The sequence below is a fragment of the Salvelinus alpinus genome, chromosome 32 (assembly GCF_045679555.1).
Source record: "Salvelinus alpinus chromosome 32, SLU_Salpinus.1, whole genome shotgun sequence".
Classification (NCBI taxonomy): Eukaryota; Metazoa; Chordata; class Actinopteri; order Salmoniformes; family Salmonidae; genus Salvelinus; species Salvelinus alpinus.
The window spans coordinates 22,711,028-22,733,505 of record NC_092117.1 but is presented as its reverse complement, the minus strand read 5'-3'; the positions used below and the strand labels follow the sequence as shown (position 1 = coordinate 22,733,505).

Genomic DNA, 22,478 nt, shown 5'->3' with positions numbered 1-22,478 from the left:
TTGCTGTGTGGGGTTTGTTTTTCCTTATTTTTTTTCTAAGCAAAACATTTTTGTAAGACACTATCTGATCTAATTTATTTGAAAAAATTCCAAAACACAGTTAATTGCATTTTCTAATAATCATGCTCATGTATTTGTCTGGTTACAGTTGCCAAGGAAATGGAAAGGTCATGCAAGTACAAGGTAAGGCAATTCTATGTAGGGGTTGGATACATCCACCAGGGGGAGTATAACATAAGAGCCTGCCAATGACACTGAACATCCCCATCATGACAAAAGTAAGAAGATATTCACACCCCTTGACTTTATCCACATTTTGTTACAGCCTGAATTTTCAATATAAAATGTTCACTGGCCTACACACAATAACCCATTATGTCAAAGTGGAATCATGTTTTTCCAAATTAATAAAAAATGAAAAGTTAATGTCTTGAGTCAATAAGTATTCAACCCATTTGTTATGGCAAAACCAAATAAATTCAGGAGTAAATATTTGCTTAACAAGTCACAAGTTGCATGGACTCACTCTGTGTGAAACAATAGTGTTTAGCATGATGTTCTAACGACTACCTCACCTCTGTAGCCCACACATACAATTATCTGTATGGTCCCTCAGTCGAGCAGTGAATTTCAACCACAAAGACCAGGGAGGTTTTCCATTGCCTAGCAAAGAAGGGGGCCTATTGGTAGATGGGTTATTAAAAACAGACATTGAATATCCCTTTGAGCATGGTGAAGTTAATTACCCTATGGATGGTGTATCAATACACCCAGTCACTACAAAGATACAGACATCCTTCCTAACTCAGTTTCCGGAGAGGAAGAAAACCGCTCAGGAATTTCACCATGAGGCAAATGGTGACTTTAAAACAGTTAGAATGTAATGGTTGTGATAGGAGAAAAGTGAGGATGGATCAACAACATTGTAGTAATTGTGGGGTATTGTGTGTAGATGGGTGAGAAATAATATACATTAAATACATTTTGAATTGATGCTGTAACACAGCAAAATGTATAATAACTCAAGGGGTATGAATACTTTCTGAAGGTACTGTATGTGCATACCTGCGCTTATCTCCCAGTACTTCTTAATATGTATGTTTTTGGTTGAGTAAATGTAATTGGCAAAGGTAGACTACTCTGAAAATAAAGTGATACCACGTACAATGTAATGTTTGCCACATGCAGGATGCCTTGTCTCTTTCTTCTTCTTACAGTAACAGTCATACGCTCACCTGGAGCTGTTAGAGGATATGTCTCTCCAGTGAGGGATCCAGTGATATGGGGTAGACTGGGTAGGGTAGGGGGGCAAGGCCACAGCCCCCTGCCCTGGGGAGAGCCTGGAGATGAGTGATCCACCCAACCCCTGGGGACAGTAAGGAGAATGTTGACCATTAATTAGTCTGCTACCCCTCCCTCTTGCCTCCTCTTTCTCGCTCTCACGCACACACACACTGCTTCTCTCTTTTCTACCTCTGACCAGCCACCAATCTGTTGTTGATATAAATGTGTTTTGGTTTTGTATATGGTGTGTATATGGCGTATATATATGGTGTGTATACAGTGTATATATGGTGTGTAGATGTCCTTATAGTTGGGCTTTCCAGGCAGTCAGGACACATGTACCTACCATAAGCTATACTGTGAGATAGAGCGTAGGTACAGTTGAAGTCGGAGGTTTACATACACCTTAGCCAAATACATTTAAACTCAGTTTTTCACAATTCCTGACATTTAATCCTAGAAAACAATTCCCTGTCTTAGGTCAGTTAGGATCACCACTTTATTTTAAGATTGTGAAATGTCAGAATAATCGTTGAGAGAATTATTTATTTCAGCTTTAATTTCTTTTATCACATTCCCAGTGGGTCATAAGTTTACATGCACTCAATTAGTATTTGGTAGCATTGCCTTTAAATAGTTTAACTTGGGTAAAACGTTTCGAGTAGCCTTCCACAAGCTTCCCACAATAAGTTGGGTGAATTTTGGCCCATTCCTCCTGACAGAGCTGGTGTAACTGAGTCAGGTTTGTAGGCCTCCTTGCTCGCACACACTTGTTCAGTTCTGCCCACAAATGTTCTATAGGATTGAGGTCAGGGCATGTCCTTAAGCCATTTTCTTACAACTTTGGAAGTATGCTTGGGGTTATTGTCCATTTGGAAGACCCATTTGCGACCAAGCTTTAACTTCCTGTCTTGAGATGTTGCTTTAATATATCCACATCAATTTCCTCCCTCATGATGCCATCTATTTTGTGAAGTGCATCAGTCCCTCCTGCAGCAAAGCACCCCCACAACATGATGCTGCCACCCCCGTGCTTCACGGTTGGGATGGTGTTCTTCGGCTTGCAAGCCTCCCCCTTTTTCCTCTCTAACATAACGATGGTCATTATGGCCAAACAGTTACATTTTTGTTTCATCAGACAGTTCTCCAGAAAGTACAATCTTTGTCCCCATATGCAGTTGCAAACTGTAGTCTGGCTTTTTTTATGTCGGTTTTGGAGTAGTGGCTTCTTCCTTGCTGAGCGGCCTTTCAGGTTGTCGATGTAGGACTCATTTTACTGTGGATATAGATACTTTTGTACCTGTTTCCTCCAGTATCTTCACAAGGTCCTTTGCTGTTGTTCTGGGATTGATTTGCACTTTTCGCACCAAAGTACGTTCATCTCTAGGAGACAGAACGCTTCTCCTTCCTGAGCGGTATGACGGCTACGTGGTCCCATGGTGTTTATACTTGGGTACTATTGTTTGTACAGATGAACGTGGTACCTTCAGGCGTTTGGAAATTGCTCCCAGGGATGAACCAGACTTGTGGAGGTCTACAATTTTTTTCTGAGGTCTTGGCTGATTTCTTTTGATTTTCCTATGATGTCAAGCAAAGAGGCACTGAGTTTGAAGGTAGGCCTTGAAATACATCCACAGGTACACCTCCAATTGTCTCAAATGATGTCAATTAGCCTATCAGAAGCTTCTAAATCCGTGACATCATTTTCTGGAATTTTCCAAGCTGTTTAAAGGCACAGTCAACTTAGTGTATGTAAACTTCTGACCCACTGGAATTGTGATACAGTGAATTATAAGTGAAATAATCTGTCTGTAAACAATTGTTAGAAAGATGACTTGTGTCATGCACAAAGTAGATGTCCTAACCGACTTGCCAAAACTATAGTTTGTTAACAAGAAACTTGTGGAGTGGTTGAAAAATGAGTTTTAATGACTCCCACCTAAGTGTATGTAAACTTCTGAGTTCAACTGTATATTGGCTGATGCCCCCCATAATGGAATGGCTTTTCCTCCTCAGGCTTCATATAGATGTGTGTGGTCTGACTTGTGCAGTGATCATCTTTATTGTCGTATCTCATGGTTGAGAGGTTTTGCCTTTCAGCTTATTACTTTGAAGTTGGACGTCAACTCCGAGAGTGGAGGTGATCCCCAGTCAAGGCCTTTGAGTTGACATCAAGGTGTTTGTTAAAGACAGTTGGACCAGACATATTGACGTCCATGACTGAAAAAGAAAGTCTGTTCTTAGAACCACCCATGTGGCTAATGTGGAATAGTATGAGAACCTGATTCTCAATTTTCTGTAGAATCAAAGATCATTGCACAACTATTATTGGTATTTTATTATGTCACAATTTGGGCTGTAGACATTACATTGACTAGGCTATTACTTAACTGTGTCACTTGTTATGACAAGTGTTTTGCATGTGTAATTTGATCAATGATTTCTATTATGTGAATCATTCATGGGTATCACTTTCCTGTTTTATTATGTCCTATGTGACATTTTCCAATACAAACACGCAGTTTAATTGAGAAACTTGATACATACTATACACCAATCCACAGTGTGACGCACAAATGCAGGAAATATGTCACTGCCATTAAAGCTGTTGTTGACACCATCGCAAAGCTGGTAGTCAGCGCTGACGTTAATGGTTGAAGAAAATGAGACAGGGTTGCTATGTGTTTGTGTGTTTCAGTTGTCATGGATGCCCCTCTTTACTCTGATGGGAGATCAATAGGTAGATGATTCAGAGATGGTGCATGTCTTTCCTCTGTGCTCGGGAGCATGCGGCTGAAGGAGAGTCAGAGGCTTAAGAGGAGGCGTCGGCCGAGCAGCACTCAGACCTGCCGCTTTAAAGGCTTTAATCAGCTTATCCTTCACTCTCTGTCATACCAACCAGACACACACACACACATTCAAGTTTGAACCCCAGAGTTGGTGCAACCATGAATTTTCTATGCATTTTTTTCAATGCAATTCATTATTAGTTGGGGAGTTCTGTGTGTGTCCTCTGTTATAGCCCGGTGTCTTTACGTGTTCCATCAGTCTTCGTTGTGCCCTGTCAGACAGACAGCTTGCTGGGCCAGCTCTGGGCTTCGACGGACTGACTAGTGTGAATCAGAGAGCAGATGATGAGACGGTTGTTGTATAGGTCAGAGCAGCCTCCCCTCCCCTCTCCTCTCCACCTTCCCATCCTCGCTTTTTAGGAGTCTTTCCCTAATCTGAATGGTAACCATGTGAGACTTGAGAGCTCAGCATACCTCTCACGCTGAGGGTGGGGGGCACTGTGCCCTGTCTTTCCTCAGACTAACCCTCTTAATCCTCCTGCTTTAATACCCTGAGCCCCTACCAGAGAGGTGCTATTAGATTCCTCCCCATCCACGAGTCCACTTGCCCCCTCGGCTCCCCCTGACCCCCTACTCAAGGACGGAGCTGACCAGCCAAGGCCTCCGCAGGATTAGCATTCATATTACCAGGGGAGAGAGATCACACTGACACGCACAGCGGCAGACTACCGACAGAGAACAAGGCGTAGTGGTGGGGCGTTGTCGGGTGGAAGTGTCAACGATTTTAGAAAGTAAACACAGTTGCAACCCCTTAAATCCATAATTTAGAAATAATTTCCTTCACAAAATTGGTATTCAGATACATATACTTTATTGTGGAATACAGAATGCACCACTGAGCTGCAAAACATGGCAGAGTTTCTGCTTCACTCGCACACATATCATGGGGAAAGGAGTGGGTGAGGTCCAGGCCAGTTCTCTTTAGCTCCCCTTACACTTGCACGGGTAAAATATGTGCACAGAATGGCGCGGAAGTAGTTAGCTCAAAGTTGCAATTAGACAGGCATTATATAAAGGATATTCAGATAACAAGGGGGCAGCTACGGCATCAATTAGGTCACTGTGCGTCTTTGTTGAAGAAATAATGAGATTTTTTTGATAAAACAAAATGTGCTTCCTTATTACGATGACCTAATGAGTTGTCCAGTATGTGGGAAAGTCTGGGGTCGCGCGGTCCCCCCTGCACCTGCGGCTCTGCTCTGCTACAGTGCAGTGGAGGTCCCCACATTTGATGTGAATCAGCCACCCAGTGTTTGTATTCAGCGGGAAATGAATGTTTAATTACCAGAAAAGGCTATCAGCATTTTGCCTCACACAATGAATGGCACATAGAGCTCATTGAGGTTATCAACAAGGGGCCCACTGGTCAATTGGGTCATTGATTTGAATTGTTTGACAGACCCGGAGGAGCAAGTAAAGTTCAAAAATCCCAAGTAAAATTGAGAAGTTTGTCACAGAATCTGTTAGAAAGGGCTGTCAGGAGTGATTAAAGTGCATGAAAGGGCCCAGCGATCAAACGGCCAAGTACCCCGCTGCAGATTTAATTTGAATTTGCATCCCTTTGTTCCTGACTCCTCATGAAGCATGATCTGATTACAAGGGTGAACAGTTACAACGGGGAATTGTGTGCTTATTTGTCTAATAAAACTGATCTTATTTTTTTCCGTCCATGTTATAGATGCCAATCAAAGTTTTTTTTTAAACAGAGGGCATGGTTAGATACACTTTACATTGCTTTACATGTAGTTTTATGTGACATGAACTTTTAGTGGAGTTAGTTGAGTTTGTTACGTAGCTGAGACAGTGCCGCCTCATTAATTGCGAGGCGCCTAGCCCTCTGACCTTGCTGATGTAGGGTGACAGGCCAAACGGGAGGAGGTGATTGGCCAGCAGGTTCAGCGGTTGAACGTGCCACCACTGGTGTCTCCGAAGAGAAAAACATACAGCCCTCCTCTCCGTTGTCAGATCCACTCATTCCATGGTCCTCAGCGCTCCTCACGTGAAAACAGCTTATCCCTGGTCCTTTCCACCTCATTTATGGGGGAAAAAGCATATTTGTCCCATCCAGGGCTGGCCCTAGTCAATAGCGCACATAAGCCATCGCTTAGGCCCCCTGGCTGCTTTTTAGGAACTCAGTCTGGGTCTCAACTTACTGTTGAGAGTTAGAATACAACATACAAGTTGCAATTTCAAAATTCGAAATGTGGTTTTGCATCAGCAGTTTCCCTCTTGTTATGTTAGCCCATGTCAGCTAACATTTTTTTGATTGATAAATTAGTCTAGCCAGCTATCTAAACTTATAGTAATCATTACCGAATTACCGACTGAACACGAAGAGCATGTGCCAAGGCAACATTTTCTCTACGTCCATTGGCAAGATCTGTGGAATTTAATGAAATTAACTTTAAAACTTAAAAATGTTCTCTTCCGCATCAAGGGGTGGGGCACTAAAATGCTTTGCCCGCGAGGTGGTGGGGCCCCCAACCAAATCTTACTTACTGTAGGGTTCCCGAAAGGCTAGTGCCAGCCCTGGTCCCATCACAACTTTAACGTTTATAGTTAACTTACAGCAAATGTATCACATTATTGTATTGGGTACAATCAATAAAGCCTTTAAATTGTGAATTATACATAAAAAAGAACACATGAAATTACCATGCATTTTTATTTTTAGATTTGAGTAAATGGAAATGTGTTCAATTGTCATTTTTGGAGGAACTGTAGTCTTCTGTGGTAGTCATTTTGTATTTCTCAAACCTTTAGGACATTTCCATCAGCCTCAATTGTTTCTTAATTTCCCACTTAGGATGGCTAAGAGAGAAATGACAAATGTCATATTTGTGTTTTCCTACAACATATACTGTAGTGCCTTCAGAAAGTATTCACACCTCTTGACTTTGTCCACATTTTGTTGTGTTACAGCCTGAATTTAAAATGTAATTAATGTAGATGTTTTGTCACTGGCCTACACACAATACCCCAAAATGTCAAAGTGGAATCATGTTTTTTGTTTATTTTGCAAATTAATAAAACATTTAAAGCTGAAATGTCTTGAGTCAGTAAGTATTCAACCCTTTTGTTATGGCAAGCCTAAATAAGTTCAGGAGTAAAAATGTGCTTAACAAGTACCCCACACATACAATTTTCTGTAAGGACCCTCAGTCGAGCAGTGAATTTCAAACACAGATTCAACCACAAAGAACAGGGAGATTTTCCAATGCCTAGCAAAGGGCACCTCACCACGAGGCCAATGGTGAATTTCGATCAGTTATAGAGTTGAATGGCTGTGATAGGAGAAAACTGACATTGTAGTTACTCTGCAATACTAACCTAATTTACAGAGTGAATAGAAGGAAGCCTGTACAGACTACAAATATTCCAAAACATGCATCCTGTTTGCAACATGGCACCAAAGTAATACTACAAAAAATGTGGCAAAGCAATTCATGTTTTGTCCTGAATAAAAAGTGTTAAGTTTGGTGCCAATCCAATACAACACATTACTGAGCACCACTCTCCATACTTTCAAGCATAGTGGTGGCTGCATCATGTTATCGGTATGCTTGTAATCGTTAAGGACTGGGGAGTTTTTCTGGATAAAGAATAAATGGAATTGACCTAAGCACAGGCAAAATCATACAGGAAAACCTGCTGCTTTCCACCAGAGACTGGGAGATGAATTCACCTTACAGCAGGACAATAACCTAAAACACAAGGCCAAATCTACAATTAGAGTTGCTTACCAAGAAGACAGGGAATGTTCCTGAGTGGCTGAGTTAGTGTTGACTTAAATCTACTTGAAAATATATGGCAAGAACTGAAAATGGTTGAATAGCAATGATCAACACCCAATTTGACAGAGCTTAAAGAATTTTGAAAAGAATAATGGGCAAATGTTGCACAATCCAGGTGTGGAAAGTTCTTAAAGACTTGCCCAGAAAGACTCACAGCTGTAACCACTGCCAAAGGTGCATCTACAAAGTATTGACTCAGGGGTGTGAATACTTATTTAAATGAGATTTTTCATTTTCAATCAATTTGCAAAACATTTCTCAAATCATGTTTTCACTTTGTCATTATAAGGCTTTGTGAGTAGATGGGTGAGAACAAATCAATTTAATACATTTTGAATTCAAGTAACACAACAAAATGTGTGTAGTTTCATGAGGAAAAAATATATTTAATCAATTTTAGAATAAGTCTGTAATGTAACAAAATGTGAAAAAAGTCAATGGGTATGAATATTTCATGAAGGCACTGTGTATATACAGTGCATTTGGAAAGTATTCAGACCCCTTGACATTTTTCATATTTTGTTAGGTTACAGACTTATTCTAAAATTGATTAAATCATTTTTTCCCCTCATAAAACTACACACAATACCACCTAATGACAAAGCAAAAAGAGGCTTTTAGAAATTGTTGCAATTATATTACAAATGAAAACCTGAAATATCACATTTACATAAGTATTCAGACCCTTTACTCAGTACTTTGTTGATGCATCTTTGGCAGCGATTACAGCCTTGAGTCTTCTTTGGTATGATGCTACAAGCTTGGCACACCTGTATTTTGGGGAGTTTCTCCCATTCTTTTCTGCAGATCCTCTTAAAGCTCTGTCAGGTTGGATGGGGACCGTCGCTGTACAGCTATTTTCAGGTCTCTCAAGAGATGTTTCGATTGGGCTCAAGTCCGGACTCTGGCTGGGCCACTCAAGGACATTCAAAGACTTGTCCCGAAGTCACTCCTGCGTTGTCTTGGCTGTGTGCTTAGGGTCGTTGTCCTGTTGGAAGGTGACCAGAGAATCATGTTTCTCGTGGTCTGAGAGTCTTTAGGTGCCTTTTGGCAAACTCCAACCGGGCCTTCATTTGCCCTTCTCCCATGATTGCTCAGTTTGGCCAGGCGGCCAGCTCTAGGAGGAGTCTTGGTGTTTCCAAACTTCTTCATTTAAGAATGATGGAGGCCACTATGTTCTACGGGACCTTCGATGTTGCAGAAATGTTTTGGTACCCTTCCCCAGATCTGTGCCTCGACACAATCCTGTCTTGGAGCTCTACGGCCAATTCCTTCGACGTCATGGCTTGGTTTTGGCTCTGACATGCACTGTCAACTGTGGGACCTTATATTGACAGGTGTGTGCCTTTTCAAATCAATCAATTGAATTTACCACAGGTGGACTCCAATCAAGTTGTAGAAACATCTCAAATATGATCAATGGAAACAAGATGCACCTGAGCTCAATTTTGAGTCTCATAGCAAAGGGTCTGAATACTTATATAAATAAGGTGTTTTTATTTTTAATACATTTGCAAAAATGTAAAAACCTGTTTTACGCTTTGTCATTATGGGGTATTGTGCGTAGGTTGATGAGGATTGTTTTTTATATACATTTTTGAAAATGTAGAAAAAGTCGAGGGGTCTGTAAACTTTCCGAATGCACTGTATATATATATACAGTGGGGAGAACAAGTATTTGATACACTGACGATTTTGCAGGTTTTCCTACTTACAAAGCATGTAGAGGTCTGTAATTTTTATCATAGGTACACTTCAACTGTGAGAGACGGAATCTAAAACAAAAATCCAGAAAATCACATTGTATGATTTTTAAGTAATTCATTTGCATTTTATTGCATGACATAAGTATTTGATCACCCACCAACCAGTAAGAATTCCGGCTCTCACAGACCTGTTAGTTTTTCATTAAGAAGCCCTCCTGTTCTCCACTCATTACCTGTATTAACTGCACCTGTTTGAACTCGTTACCTGTATAAAAACACCTGTCCACACACTCAATCAAACAGACTCCAACCTCTCCACAATGGCCAAGACCAGAGAGCTGTGTAAGGACATCAGGGATGAAATTGTAGACCTGCACAAGGCTGGGTTGGGCTACAGGACAATAGGTAAGCAGCTTGGTGAGAAGGCAACAACTGTTGGCGCAATTATTAGACAATGGAAGAAGTTCAAGATGACGGTCAATCACCCTCGGTCTGGGGCTCCATGCAAGATCTCACCTCGTGGGGCATCAATGATCATGAGGAAGGTGAGGGATCAGCCCAGAACTACACGGCAGGACCTGGTCAATGACCTGAAGAGAACTGGGACCACAGTCTCAAAAGAAAACCATTAGTAACACACTACGCCGTCATGGATTAAAATCCTGCAGCGCACTCAAGGTCCCCCTGCTCAAGCCAGCGCATGTCCAGGCCCGTCTGAAGTTTGCCAATGACCATCTGGATGATCCAGAGGAGGAATGGGAGAAGGTCATGTGGTCTGATGAGACAAAAATAGAGCTTTTTGGTCTAAACTCCACTCGCCGTGTTTGGAGGAAGAAGAAGGATGAGTACAACCCCAAGAATACCATCCCAACCATGAAGCATGGAGGTGGAAACATCATTCTTTGGGGATGCTTTTCTGCAAAGGGGACAGGACGACTGCACCGTATTGAGGGGAGGATGGATGGGGCCATGTATCGCGAGATCTTGGCCAACAACCTCCTTCCCTCAGTAAGAGCATTGAAGATGGGTCGTGGCTGGGTCTTCCAGCATGACAACGACCCAAAACACACAGCCAGGGCAACTAAGGAGTGGCTCCGTAAGAAGCATCTCAAGGTCCTGGAGTGCCCTAGCCAGTCTCCAGACCTGAACCCAATAGAAAATCTTTGGAGGGAGCTGAAAGTCCGTATTGCCCAGCGACAGCCCCGAAACCTGAAAGATCTGGAGAAGGTCTGTATGGAGGAGTGGGCCAAAATCCCTGCTGCAGTGTGTGCAAACCTGGTCAAGAACTACAGGAAACGTATGATCTCTGTAATTGCAAACAAAGGTTTCTGTACCAAATATTAAGTTCTGCTTTTCTGATGTATCAAATACTTATGTCATGCAATTAAATGCAAATTAATTACTTAAAAATCATACAATGTGATTTTCTGGATTTTTTGAAGTGTACCTATGATAAAAATTACAGACCTCTACATGCTTTGTAAGTAGGGAAACCTGCAAAATCGGCAGTGTATCAAATACTTGTTCTCCCCACTGTATATATATAGTTGAAGTCGGAAGTGTACATACACCTTAGCCAAATACATTTAAACTCAGTTTTTCACAATTCCTGACATTTAATCCTAGTAAAACAATTCCCTGTCTTAGGTCAGTTAGGATCACCACTTTACTTTAAGAATGTGAAATGTCAGAATAATAGTAGAGAGAATGATTTATTTCAGATTTTATTTCTTTCATCATATTCCCAGTGGGTCAGGATTTTACATACACTCAATTAGTATTTGATAGCATTGCCTTTAATTGTTTAACTTGGGTAAACGTTTCGGGTAGCCTTCCACAAGCTTCCCACAATAAGTTGGGTGAATTTTGGTCCATTCCTCCTGACAGACCTGGTGTAACTGAGTCAGTTTTGTAGGCCTCCTTGCTCACACACGCTTTTTCAGTTCTGCCCACACATTTTCTATAGGACTGAGGTCAGGGCTTTGAGATTGCCACTCCAAGACCTTGACTTTGTTGTCCTTAAGCCATTTTTCCACAACTTTGGAAGTATGCTTAGGGTCATTGTCCATTTGGAAAACCCATTTGTGACCAAGCTTTAATTTCCTGACTGATGTCTTGAGATGTTGCTTCAATATATCCGCATCAATTTCCTCCTCATGATGCCATCTATTTTGTGAAGTGAACTCGTAAACTGCTTGTCTTGTACTTTTCTGTATGTTGCTTGTTCATAAACAATTAATGTGTATAGAAGATTGGCAAGGTTTTATGAAGTCAAATTGACAAACTTGACGTCAAGATTACGGAAGTTGAAATGATATGATTTGATAAATTAAAATGGTTCGTTGAGGGGGAAAGAGCCTTCTGTTGTGAAGTACACTCTGAACTCTAAAATAATGACCCTTCCTTCATAAGCGTCTGCTTAGTCAGTCATAACACATCAGAAATGAGTTTAGTATTCCATCGCAAGACAATTGACCTTGTGTGTGCCCTTCTTCACCATAGAGCTGTCACAAGGCTTCATCCAAATTGAGGCAATTAGCGGCGATGTGTCTCTCCATTAAGCTGAGTCTCCACTGTGCGCTAATGACGGCGCCGGGACATGGCCTAATCAGTCTCGGATTCCCCCAGAGTTCACAACCGTCTCTGACTGGCTGAGAGGGGCCAAGCATACCACTCTCACAGCATCCAGCCCATTCAGGCCAGGGCAGCACGTAGTTCAGTGCTGCAAGCTTGTTGAAGAGCCCCTAGTGGACCTTTGGCATTTGAAATTGTATTTAGTTTAGCTACTGAGCCAGTAGCCTCCATGAGTTTTCAAGTCTTGTCATTCACAGTTTAATATAAATTGTTTTGGAACAGTGTTTTCCCTGCATTTTTCGTGGGAGCATCCTGTTGGCGAAGTGTAGAGAATGGATGAGCCAAGAATGAACCAACCAAGGAAATATGTCATTAAAACCCAGCTGAAAAACACTGCTTTGACAGTAGGCCTCACACTCTTGTGATCTTGTGTGGTGGTGTACTTTTGAACCAAGCACACACCCTCTTGCTTTATACATGTAATCTTTGGGGATTTGTCTGTCTGGGCCACAAGGGCGGAACAAGGTCGGGACAAGGTAATGTTCCCCTCTGCCTGCTGGGTAGGACCGCCACCGTCTCCTGTATGTCTGAAGGAGTAGGGGTTAACAACAACCATAATGCAACTCCATATATGACTCCACCCTTTAGTTATAGACACTGGTACACCTGGCTGGGAGAATAAGGGACTGGCCTCAGTGAATAAGGTCAAGTCCCTGTTATTAGAACTTGATTATTTGTTGCCATAGTCTAAATCTGTGTAGTAGTGAAACAGAAAATCATTATGATACATGCTGATTTGCATGGCTTTATGATTAGACTATCGTCCTTAAATATCACAATGTAATAACATCTAGGTGTATTTTGAGTACAGGCTTTGCGCATTACTCAGTTTCTGGTAACATTGAAATATTGCATATTCAGTGTTGTGACTTAAAGCCACGCAAAATCAACCTCAAAGGAATGATCAGCTGTAATGTTTTCAGACACTTTTTTGTCTTTAATTGCATTTATGAATTTATAGTTTTATGTTTTTACTACATCCTAAGCAGCCTGCTTTAATTGAATAATCTGTTTGCTAAGAATTCTAACTCGGAGCCAAAAAGGTATTTTGCAAAATGGAGACTGTTTAAATCTTGACCTGTAGCTGACCTAGAACAAGGCCCACATATTTTGGGCAAGGACCTGGCCTTCAGATAGATATAATTACTGTGAATCTGAGCTGGATAATAGTAATACTGATTAGCTTACTTGACACAACGCACACAGATACGCCCATCCGTATCATTCAAATTAAAACTTTTGATATTAATAAAAATGTTTATGCCTTTTTGAGGATTTAGAGTTCCTCTTTCATCTGTGTGCCTCTGTAAGAAGCGATAAGGGTGCAACCTATATGCAGAGCCATAGGCCTATGGTATTACTGAACCAAATCTGTGGAGGCGTCTGGGTCGGGGGCTGAGGGTGGTGGGGTAGGGGTGGGCACGGGACGTCTGGATCGGGGGCTGAGGGCGGTGGGGTAGGGATTAGAATGGGGCGAGTCTATTACATCCTACATTGGTGAGGGATAAGAGTCTTTCAGTTCAACCAGAACATGAATTAGATTTTTTCTTGGGTTTAAGGTTTAGGCCCTGTATGGGAAAGCACTGGCATGCTTTCCAGAGAAAGTGGTATATTTTTTCATCTGGTGTTTCCAATTGACCCCTTTTCTTTGTTGTCAGGTATGTCAGCAGCAGAAATTAGAATGAAAATGCATGTGACATTTATACTCTGAAGACATTGTAAAAAATCTTCAGAGGTGTTGCTAGATATGGAGAGAATAGTTTATGTAGCTGTTTTTACTAAATAAATCATATTGGTAAAATATGTTTTCAATACCTTCGAAAACACCTATTTCATATGTTTTATGGCAATCAAGACCTTTCATGGCAAGCTAGTTCTTTGTTCTACCAAAAGTAATAAAACACTCTCACACTCTCAAATAGGTATGGAACATTTTCTAAATCCATTGACACTACAGTTGACCCCTTACTCTCCCTGATCAATATAATTACCAGCCATTGTTTAGAAGACCCCTTTGATTTGCATGTTGTATAAGGTCATTACGTTACATAAGCTGCAGCTTTCCACTGTTTTTGACAGAAGTGTCAGCATCCTTACTGTGCTGTAAGGCTGAATTAAAACGTTTATTCAGCACAGGACTTTACTCTTTGTTTCATGCCATCCTCTAAGCCCAGTGACTGTTGTGAATTATTGAAACGTGTTCTTTAATACTGCAAACAGTTCAGAGTTTAATAGGTTTGACCTGTCAGTAACCTCTGGCAGGAGAAATAAAGAATGGGGGAAAAAATGAGCTTCTGTATTCATCTCATCTTGTGCACGAACTGCACTGCGCGGCAGATGAGTCAGCGTTGTGCTTCGGTGAAAAAGGGGGTAATAGGGGAGGGGAGGCGGGGGCTCCCCTCAATAGAGCCATTAATGAGAATACAGAGAGCGAGAGAGGGAAAGAGTTCAAGAGACCAGTAGAACGTATGAGAGAGCGACTGAAGGAGATAGGAGACAGAGAGGGAAAGAGTTCAAGAGACCAATAGAATGCATGACAGAGCAACTGGAGGAGATAGGAGACAGAGAGGGAAAGAGTTGAAGAGACCAATAGAACGTATGAGAGAGCGACTGAAGGAGATAGGAGACAGAGAGGGAAAGAGTTCAAGAGACCAATAGAACGTATGAGAGAGCGACTGAAGGAGATAGGAGACAGAGAGGGAAAGAGTTCAAGAGACCAATAGAATGCATGAGAGAGCAACTGAAGGAGATAGGAGACAGAGAGGGAAAGAGTTCAAGAGACCAATATAATGCATGACAGAGCAACTGAAGGAGATAGGAGACAGAGAGGGAAAGAGTTCAAGAGACCAATATAATGCATGACAGAGCAACTGAAGGAGATAGGAGACAGAGAGGGAGAAAGTGAGAAAGAAAGAACAGGAGAACGTCTGGGACAAACCAATGAGGTAGAAAAGGTAAATAAGAGGAAGGAGGTTACACGTTTGTACATCATTTCAAGTGGCACTAAGGTATAATTATGCTCAAAACAGGGGCACGGTCTGATGACCACGGTCTGTTTTTGGTTGAAGCTTAATAAACCCTGATCAATTTACATTCCGTCAGCAACATGAGCCTGACGTAAGGGTGTGGCAGTCAACCCACTACTACAGTATTCATTTTTTAAATACCTGTTGCTAGTGCAACATTTGGGCGAGGCTGCAACAGAAAAATACTAATGATTAGGAAAAATGTGTTTTCACTTGTCTTTACGAAGTACGTTGATGGTCAGAGTTAACTCTTAATTTTTAACCACTAGAGGCCACCATACACAAAACTCTGGCACCCCTACTGAGAGTTGAACTGCATTTACTAGACTAGTCAAGAAACCAACCGGATAAATATTGGACATGCATCTACAAGGTGGCAAACTACTTTTGTTGTGGTTTGGAAAGTTGCTGTTCCCCAAATAGCCACACTCATATCAGATCTGGGCAGAAAAGACATTGAACTTTTCATCCATTTTAATTCACTGTGAGGTAATGGATAGAGTATGACACCAGTTTAATTACAGCTGCTGTTGTGGAGTGTGCATCAAATAATACTCTCCTCACAGTTGCACTCTGGGCGTGGCTGGGTCCTGGATTCTCACGTCTTCTTGAGTCTTCTTGAACTCCGGAGCAAAAAGGATTTCTGCAAGAGGGAAAAGACATTCCAACCGAGGTGACATGTAACTTTTAGGCCCCATTTGTGTGTCTGTCCTCACTCTGTTGATGGCTGAGGGTTAAAAGGGCTCCTGAAGGTAGACATGGAGCTCCAAACATCTGTCAGAGACATCATGGACTGACCAAGGCCTCATGACTTTCCTTAAATTCTGTGTGGTGGGGTCCGGCACCGGGGTTTATATTTCAGCCACCTCTGACAAATGTCAGCTCCTCCTGACCCTCTCCTTCAGTCTCAAGGCGTATTCTCTCTCTCTCTCTCTCTCTCTCTCTCTCTCTCTCTCTCTCTCTCTCTCTCTCTCTCTCTCTCTCTCTCTCTCTCTCTCTCTCTCATTTTCTCTCACATCCTCTTTACGGTAAAAAGTGAAACTTCCTGTCGATTAGCAGGCTCTGTTCCAAGCCAAACAAAGTCTGGGAACTTTTCACCCCAAAGCCGACAAATAGTGAATTACGCATCTATGGAAAAAGAGCACTAGGCAGGAGAAGGAATGGTTTGGCTTCTGTACCATACCAAGCTCCATTTGTTGCTTAGTATCTAACACGTATGTGTTTGCTACTAAGCAACAAATGGTTAGAGTTGGGTATCTGTAAGGGTAAAGAAGCCTCTGGTGAAAATAGAGAAAGATTTGATAGATTACATGATTAGATTTACCATTACAAATAATGAGCACATTAATGTATTTGTATTTTGTATTTATAATGGATCCCCATGTATTATGGATGCCAAGGCAGCAGCTACTCTTCCTGGGGTCCAGCAAAATTAAGGCAGTTATACAATTTTTAAAACATTACAATAGATTCACAACAGATTTCACAACACATTAAGTGTGTGCACTCAGGCACCTACTCTCCTACCACATATCTACAACACCAAATTCATGTGTATGTGTGTGTATAGTGCGTATGTTTTAGTGTGTTTGTATGCATGTAGGGTATGCATATCATTCCACTCAATCTAACATGGACATACAGCTCAACAAAGTGTTTGTCTTCTCCAGTACCCATCAGTGTATTTCCGTAGAGGAGAAGGACAACTTATCTGGCCTGTGTTGGCAGATCCCAGGTGACCTCAAAGAGAGGCTGATGTGGTTTTAAGAGCCATTGTACAGGGCTTCACTCACTCTGTATACAATAACCTATGATATTTTCTGACAAAGCTGATACTGTATCCAATAATGTTTATAGCCCTGAGATTTCTAGAGCAAAGGCAAGGTTAAAGCAGCCAACTCAAGCCGGCTGTATGCCTATTTCCAAAGAAAGCGAGATGAACTCTTAGAGCAAATGGCAAGCATTAAGGGGGAGCCACAATGCTGTGACTGCTAGGTTTAAGAAGAGGAGGGAAACCAGTGTAGAGGGAGCAGTTTACCAGTGTGGCTACCTAATGGACTGGAAGCATGCCTAGTGAATGTGTAGTGTTTGTAGAAATGTTTGACATGTCATTTATAGTCCTTCAATCTTGATCTTTACCTACTGTAAGTATTTCCTATGTTAGTGTGATTTTGTTGCCATGTGTTCCACCTACCACTGCATTTGTTAGCCATTAGCTTAGTACCTAATCATTTATCCTTTTATAGCACATCTAATTAGGCCATCATCAATGTGTGATATAGTCTTTCCACAGTACGTGTGACTAAGGTCAACGTGTGACAGGTGCATTTGTTGCTTTTATTAACATATTATTTCCCTTTGCTTGCATGTTAATTATAGTATTAATATGTCACTATGTGAAACCCATTACCTGTGAAAAGCCCACCTGAGGTAGCGATTAAGAGGTCATTGGTGGTTCAGCACAAAACAGGAGGGCAATTCCATTGGAGGGCAATTCCACGATAACAGAGTGACAGACTCAGATTATTCACTTTAAAATGTGTGCCAAACAAAAAACAATGGCTGCAAAGTTAAGCAAACTATACAATTCTATGCACAATGACTACTTTTAACAATTTCCACTGAACATTTTACAAAAACAAATTAACTTAAAGAAGAGTGCAGATTTATAATGTGGTAACAGAATGACGGTTTGTGCTGTTTGTGCTATCATTCTGTTACCAAACTTTGCAGATGCACTGTTCTTCAAGTAAATGTGTTTTTGTTAAATTCTCTGTGGAAATTGTTAAAAGTAATCCTTGTGCACAGTTATATGGTTTGTTTAACTTCTCAATCATTGTTTTTTGTCTGACATACATTTTAAAAGTGTAAAATCTCAGTGGCACTCGTTGAGTCTCTTCCCAAAAAGCAATAATCCATTAAGCCCTCTCTCCTGCTCTGCTCCCAGTCAGGAGATGCCAGAAGGTGGGAGATACCGTCGGGTGTCCCGCTCCCACAACTATTTCCTCATACTCCTCCACAGTGATTATCATCATCTACACCAATCTCTCTGCAGAATGGGCTAGTTCAACAGTGTAACCGACTCCACTCCGCATTTCAACAAGTCAGAAACCTCAATTCAGAAACTCCAAAAAATAATGAAACCAGAACCATAATGACAGCACTGACCATAATCACTAACCTGACCACAGAAATCAAGGCAGTACTGACCACTCCAGCCCAGTATGTGTCCCCAGGATTGTACCATGTAGAAAAACCACATGAGTACCACTTCATCCTGGATGAGCCAGAGAAATGCCTGGAGCAGAACCCCTTCCTGATTCTGATAATACCAGTGGCGCCCGCAATACCAGTGGCGCCCTACGACAGGGTGGCTCGTGACAGCGCCCGCAATACTTAAGGTAGTGCTAGACAGGTACTGGGGAAAGAGGTGGGTCTGTTCTTCCTCCAGGAGAAAGGGCTGCAAGAGAGCAAAGAGCACTAGGATCTGCTGCAGAGTGATCTCAAGGACTGCTACAAAAACTTGACCATGGTGATGCTGGAGTGGCTGAGCTCTCACTGCCTCAACGCCTCCTGTGCCTTGAAGATCCACGCCGATGTGTTCCTCAAGGTGCACAACCTGATCAACATGCTGCTTAACGCTTCAAAGTTGAACTAAGTAACTGGACAGGTGATCTATTCAAACCCTGTTATAAGAGATCTCAACTCCAAATAATACATTCCCAAGGAGGAGTTTCCTGAGACTGTGTACCACAGGAGGCTGGTGGGAGGAGCTATAGGAGGACAGGTTTTGTAATGGCTGGACTGGAATAAATGGAACAGTCAAACAAAGGAAAGAGAAAGGGGGATACCTAGTCAGTTGTACAACTGAATGCATTCAACTGTCTTCCGCATTTAACCCTCTGAATCAGAGAGGTGCGGGAGGCTGCCTTAATCCACAACCATGTCATCGGCCCCTGGGGAGAAGTTGTTGTTGGGGGTTAACTGCCTTACTCAGGGTCAGAATGACAGATTTTTACCTTGTCAGCTAGGGGATTCGATCCAGCAAATATTCGGTTACTGGCACTAAGTTTGATACCGTTTCATTACAATGAGCCCGTCCTCCTTTAACTCCTCCCACTAGCCTCTTCTGCCTTATAAGCAACTAATACTGTGGGCCACAGCTATGTCTTCTCCATGGACCTCCCCAGGAAGCTTGTGGAGGCGTCCAAGCATTTTCAAGCCCTCTTCTTAGAGGATGTCTATATGGGACAGTGAATGAAGCACCTGTGCGTCCCACCAACTGACCCCTCCACTGGCCCCAGTGGTGCCCTCTTTCAGGAGGTTACAGGCACCCAGAACCGCTGTTTCTACAGCTCTGTCATCACAAGCGTCCTGGATCAGCAGTCACTGGACATACAGACAAATTAAACCACCTCGTCCAGGTTTCCCCCACCGCTTATAATCACTGCAGCTACAGTACGCCAGCCTGAGCGGTCACTGGTCAGAGTGAGTATGCTGACCCATGTGCTCCTAATTGAGAGCTTGTTAATTGCATTACATTTTGAGAAATGTGATGGGAAGGTACAGGTGACCCGGAAGCTGACGTTTGTGTTGAGAGGTAGCATCTCTTTTGTATGCCTTGGTTATGCCAAGAGATGAATTATTTTGATTGATTGACCCGAGTTAAAGTTCATGTTGAATCTAATTTTAGTTTTTTCTAATTGCTGCTTGGAGCTAGAATTGTGATCATGTATACTGTTCTAATACAGATACAAAAATACAGAGAACAAGCTACAATACAGTAAACTTAGCAAATGAGGCATTTGTGGTATGTGTACAGAGGCCGCCATCTTTATGCACGTCTGCCATTAATAAACATGAAATTCAGTTGACCCCAAACTTGAGACGCACTCACATACAATTACTGCTGCAGTCAGTGTTCATAAGGGTCTGACTGAGCTCATTATTAGATCAGGAGAACTTAATGAGCCGATGGATCACCGCCGGCTCATTAAATTCTCCGAACACATTTTTTTAACAAAATAAACTCCTCCTGTTTCTAACCCTACTGTTGCTAACCCTACTGTTGCTAACCCTACTGTTGCCAGTCCTACATTTCTTTTCACCACTTCACACATTTTTCAAAAGGAAGCGATGAGAGGATGGAAGAAGGTCGCAAGGAGTCACGAAATCCAATTGAGAAGAGGCCCATGGAAAGTGGAAATAAAATGGGCGCCTGCCTCCTGGGCTGATCACCTCTTTTGCTTTTTGTTTTAATTAACACATGGTTTCATGGTTACTAAAGTAAGAAGTCATTTTATACAACTTAAAGAATTAAGAGAATCTGAATGGAGAATGTGCTGAGAATTGATTGCAGTTATGAAAATAACCTTGCCTTAAAACGAAATGTTTGAAACTGGTATCATGTTTACCTGACATCTATTGTTAATGAAAAACATTTAATCACATACAGCAAAAAGATCACTCAGTCATACAGGTCCACAATGTGTGAAAGCTGCACAAAGGCTATGCCCTTGCCCCAACAATAGCTCAATTACAGGATAGGAAATACCAATCTAGTCTACGCTGTGTTAGTGAGTACTTAGTATGTGAACTGTTAACGGTGGGAGTTATTGTGGTCAGTGGAGAGACCTGCGCCCAGAGCTGCTGCGACGTGTCACAGCCAGACCTTTCCCTATTCAGCTAGGTGATTTACACACTCTCCCACACTGTCTGCCTCCCAGGCAGGTTGTGTGTGGGGGGGAGGGGGGCAGAAAGCAGGTCTGGGTGTCAATGTTTAACAAGGCAAACACACAGGCCCCACAGTCGCAAATCAACCCACAGACGCTTCTGTGGTAAAGGGTGGCTTTTGCGGAGCGTTGTCAGAGACAGTGGGAAGAGTTTTTACTTCTTTCTACATTGATTAATAACGGCTTGTATGCATCTTGTAGGGGTTGCAGTGAGGGGTGCAGCATTGATGAGGGTGTATCTAGTGGAAACGATAGCAGTATCTGTGTGTCCCTCAACCCAGAATCCTCTTTCGGCTCTCTCTTTCTATCTTTCTCTTTCTATCTTTCTCTTTTTTTCTTTCGCTCTCTCTTTCTTTCTCTCGTTCTCTTTCTTTCGCTCTCTCTTTCTTTCTTTCGCTCTCTCTTTTTCTCTCTCGATTTCTTTCACTCTCTCTTTCTCTCTCTCTTTCTTTCACTCTCTTTTTCTCTCTGTCACTTTCTTTCTTTCACTCTCTCTTTCTATCTCTTTTGCTTGCTTTATCTCACTCTCTCTTCCCCATTGTTTATCCTTGCTCCTGTTATGGGTTTTCTTCCTTCTCTTTTCTCTTTTGAAAGTGATCACTCTGAGGATTGGGACACTTTGGAGGCTTAGCTCCCTGTCTTATGAATAATGAACACTGGTTCAGACAATAAACTTACTTTGGAGATTCGTTTGAGAACCTCAAACACACACTGAGTTCTACGTTTTAATTTATAAGACCTGTACTATGTGCTCTATTAAAACATTTGTGCTGCAGTATTCTGTTTTAATTACTTATTTTAATAATGCCGTCAGATTACTTATTCTACTATAAATAGTTACATTGCCATAATAAAAGTTATAAAACATATGTGAGGAAGATCATCATTACAAGTGTTCTCTCAACAGGAGAATAACACAAAAATCCTTCTGAGGAATTAATATGCAATTACCTCACTAAATCTTATTATTTTTATAATCATATTTTGTTGTACTTTTTGTTCAATGTGCAAGCCCTGTTATAATGAGTCATCAAAATGCACATCACTGGTCACATACCCACACAACTTAAGTTCATAGACTCTCATGATGTGGTCTGTTTGATGTCAGATTTGCTTTCATACTCATACCCTCCTCTACCTTCTTCTGTCTAGCCCTTTCCTCCTAACCGTTCTTCTATGGTATTCCCCCTTTCCCCACTTTTAATTCCACCCCATGACCCAGGTATATAGGGCATGGCCCCAGCCCTGTAGTGGGGCCTCCTCCTTGAACATTAGGTCCCAAACACCTCAGAAGCCGCCCCATTAGACATCTTGCACCATCTCCTGATGCTAAGGACCCAAGCAGCGCCTTAAGCAGTCCCTGGGACACGTTTCTACGGTTACGAGGCCCCAGAACCCAGCCACTCTATATTAACGCAGGAGATTACTGGTGCGGAACAGTCGAAGGGAGATT

At 41.9% G+C, this 22,478-nt stretch overlaps 1 pseudogene; it reads left to right on the top strand.

Annotated features, from left to right (window-relative positions):
• The first annotated feature begins 18,447 nt into the window (after window positions 1-18,447).
• On the top strand, window positions 18,448-19,703 carry LOC139562516 (beta-1,3-galactosyltransferase 2-like; annotated as a pseudogene).
• The last annotated feature ends 2,775 nt before the right edge of the window (window positions 19,704-22,478 follow it).